Source organism: Merops nubicus, unplaced genomic scaffold (assembly GCF_000691845.1).
Source record: "Merops nubicus isolate BGI_N331 unplaced genomic scaffold, ASM69184v1 scaffold1436, whole genome shotgun sequence".
NCBI lineage: Eukaryota > Metazoa > Chordata > Aves > Coraciiformes > Meropidae > Merops > Merops nubicus.
The window spans coordinates 108,284-112,206 of record NW_008612763.1 but is presented as its reverse complement, the minus strand read 5'-3'; the positions used below and the strand labels follow the sequence as shown (position 1 = coordinate 112,206).

The 3,923-nt window shown below is 39.3% G+C and overlaps 1 protein-coding gene across 1 annotated transcript in view; it reads left to right on the top strand.

The window, feature by feature from the left end:
* The window catches only part of ARPP21 (cAMP-regulated phosphoprotein, 21kDa), a gene marked incomplete at its 5' end in the record, with an annotated part of 59,671 nt that overhangs the window by 12,909 nt on the left and 42,839 nt on the right, over window positions 1-3,923 (top strand). The window lies entirely within an intron of this gene.

Sequence of the window (3,923 nt, the reverse complement as noted above, 5' to 3'; positions counted from 1 at the left end):
CTCTAGACCCTTCCCCAGCTTCGTTGCCCTTCTCTAGACACACTCCAGCCCACTCAGTGTCCTTTTTGGAGTGAGGAACCCAAAACTGAACCCCATATTTGAAGTGTGGCCTCCCCAGTGCTGAGTCCAGGGGGACAATCCCTGCCCTGGTCCTGCTGGCCTTATACCTGTTATGCAAGAGCACCTGAGAAGATCCAGTTCATTTGAAACCCTAAACAAATATTGGGTTTGTTATCTTAAGATTCATAGAATCCCAGAATATGTCAAGTTAGGGGAGGAACCTGGTGGGTCCCTTTTGAAGATAAAATTCTCTTTCAGTTTTACTCCATCTTTATGTATGTGAAATCCAACAGAATTAAGAGAAGACTTTGACTTGGAAACTTGATGCAGTAGAATTGTTGTCTTGGTGGGTCCCTTTTGAAGATAAAATTCTCTTTCAATTTTACTCCAACAGAATTAAGAGATGACTTTGACTTGGAAACTTGATGCAGTAGAATTGTTGTCTGGGTTGTTCCTGAGCATTTCCAACACAGCAATTTTGAATTAGTTTTGAAACCATGCTCTCCTCTATTTTTTTTTATTCCTATAAAGGCTGAAGAGGACCTGAAGTCTGTGATAGACCATTTTATTTTGTGTGTTTTACCTCCAGATGCCTTTGCCACCCAAGAATCTTTCCATCCCATGAGAATTTGGTTGGATGTGTGTGGCTTGCACAAGTTCCTGCCATCCTTCAGCTCATTCACCTTCAGTAGAGTGCCAGGGAATATTTTTCTCTGGGGCATTGAGAGGTGCAAGGTATTTAAAATGGTGTCAGGGAAATCTAGTTTGGAGGGGTTGAGACATCTAATTGCAGGAGAAGGATGCTTTTAAGTAGCTGTTTCAGTGTTCAAATCAAGCTTATTAAAGGGTGCACTTAGAAAATGTATTAAAGGAGAGCTCACTGAAGGATGCCAACACTTGTAAATGCACCTGCACTCTCTGTGCACCAAACCCCAAATTGCTCTCCAATGAAAGCTCTTAGAACATGTTTTTAACCCACCAGTGATGTTAAAATTCCATGTTCTTTGCACTGCAATTACATCCCTCTGAGTGCTTTGACTGTTTTTAAGCCAAGTGTTTAAATTTGAAAGCTGGCTGAGGCACAGAAAGAGGGGAAAAAAAAGAAAGCAAATAAAAGAGATGAAGGAAAAGGAGCAAGGCTGGGTGTCAAAAGCAGCTGACAGCTCTAAAACCAGGACAGCAAGTCAAACTGTCAGAAGACATAGGAAATATCTGAGCTGCTGTTTCTATCCTTCCTTCTAAAACGTTGTTGAAGGCAGCAAAGCAGAAAAGGACTCCAAAAAACTGATGGGAAAATCCAACACTTCATTGTGCACGTCTTGAATTAGATCTTCATGACTTGGTGCTCTGGTCGTAGGCAGTGCTGGGTGTTCCATAGCTCAGTACACACCTCAACCTCCATCCTGTTTCCTTTTGGGGAGATTTTTGGTTATTTTCTGTTGCTTTTGCTCCACTGATTGAAATGGAATTGCAGAGGGTTGGTGGCAGAGCATGGTGGGCACCAATTCTGCCCCAGTTCTCTGTGGAAAGTTCTTCTCTCTTCTCTGAACTGCTTCAAATTTCTTCCTGTGAATCATAAAACATTTTTGACATGCATGTAATGCATATGAAATCAATTTGAAGTCAAGAGTTGGTCAAAATGTTCTTGGCTAAATGATGGGAAGTGTTTGTGGCTGTTTTAAAGGTGGGAATTATTCTTTGTGTATGGTGGGCATCCAGAAACATTGTCTAACACCCTTCTGGAGAAGCTGAAGCACAGAAAGACATCATCAGCCTCTTTTGAGAAGGTTTCAGGGTTCTTTTCTAAACTCTTGAGTCTAGAAAGACTCAAAAACCCAGGTTATATATTGCCAAGAAAATTTCCTTCTCTCTTATTCTGAAGCTTGTTAAATAGAGAGATGTATTAAGCTGTAATTTAGTGTTGAGTGGGGAGTTAATAATTTCACTGATGTTTTTTATGTCCTAAATTGTAGGAATGCAATCTAATTGCAATTTATTCGTGTGGTTTTCTAGCAATACAGTGGACTTTCCAGGCTTCACTAAGCCTGTAGAGTGGTAAATGAAATAGATGTCCCTGTAGGCATCAAAAATGTACCTGTTCAGTCTAACACACCCATGAAGAGAAAATCCAGCTCACCAGCTACCCTCTTATTTTCACTGACACCTTACAACAAGTTTTAATCTCAATTATTAGGGGGGGAAAACACAAGAAACATCCTCTGTGGACCTACCTATCTGCTTAAAGAATTACTGGAAGACTTCAGAGCTGTAACTGGTGCATCTTTAGTTGCTCCTAATGCATTTTCCATGCATGGAATTCACAGCTGTTGGATGTGTGTGTGTTTCTTTCCCCCCCATTTACAAGAAACTGGCTGTACTGGGGTGTCAGTTGTGTTGAACCAGAGCTGTAGGGATCATTAACCTCCTTGGCAGGGCTCCCAAGTAATTGGAGCCACAGTTTGATCTCTCTTGTGAGGTGTTCATCACTGCTACTGCTGAGGAAAGATGATTATAGTGCAGACATTTCAATACATTCCTCTTTGTTTAGTATTTGTAATCTATTCTTTATTTTGATTTTTTAGAAAGTGTCCTGCCAATGATAATCTTGTTCTCTGAGTTTTGCAACTGGATTTCTGCTGCTTTATGAATTTGTTTCATCAGGAGTTGGCCTGATGGATCTTGTGAGTCCGAGAGGAACTGTAGGGATGTTGATTTATGGGCAATAAATCATGATCCAACTGCTTCCAGGTATATTCTTCCCACCAGTTGACTGTGCTGAGACATCAATCTTATTTTTAGAAGTGTAGCTTGCAGAGAAACAATCACGTTCACATCAGCACATATCATTATCATCAAAAAAATCTAAATTCTCTGTAATATACAGAAGTGCAAGTGACTTTAAAAATAGCAAATAAGTGTTCTAAAGCCAAGAAACTCTCTCCAAGACAAAAATACTTCCAGAGGTGATCAGTGCTCTACTGTTCCTGAAAAACTGCCCATCTGGACCCAGGTAATGGAGAGATCTTGAGAGTCCAGGTGATAAAAAGAAAACATTTCCCTTGGGTTTGGAAGGTGAGATGATCAAAGTCATCAAATACTGAATGCTGACCCAAAATAAACAGAGCAAGACATGTTGCAGTGCATTTGTGGTGATTTTTCTGTCTCTTCTTTGCCCACTCTTTGAGCTGCTGTATCTCTCAGGATACATAAAAAAATATATTAATGGAAAATGAGGAGAATATGAAGGTTATTATTGTGTCAGCTGAGAAGCAGCAAGAAAATTATAGAAGAATCTAGAAGAAGCCATCATTATATACTGGGAAAAAAAAAGAGGTTGGATTGTGTAATGGGGGCAAAAACCTCATTTAGCCAAAGTTCTTTTCAGAAGTCTTTAGCAAGACATCTCTTAATGTGAATCTGAATAAAGTCAGATAGTTCTTTTTTATCTCATCCATTTGCTCCAGTCCTGAATTCATTATATGGTGGTTTCTTATTCCAGATTTAGACACCGTGAAAACAGCTCATCAGAGCTACAAAGCCAAGATTAATTGGTGTTAATTTCCAAACATTAGTTTCAGAATTTCCTTGGCTTAATATGTCTAGACTTCAAATGAGAGGAAATAAGTTGTAGTGATGGGGAAAAAAAAAAAAGAAGTAAACTAGATGATTCCTGCACAGGATTAATGGGGCAAAATGAGTAAATTCTAGGATATTTTTTTTTTTAAATTCAAATTATTGCTGAAATGGTTTTGTGTCTATTTTGTGTTCTTTCAAAATCACCAACTGACCTCTGAATTCATTGCAGTCCTTTGGCTTTAGCAGTCTTCTGTTCAGGATCAATCTGTGGTTCTGCCATAAAATCA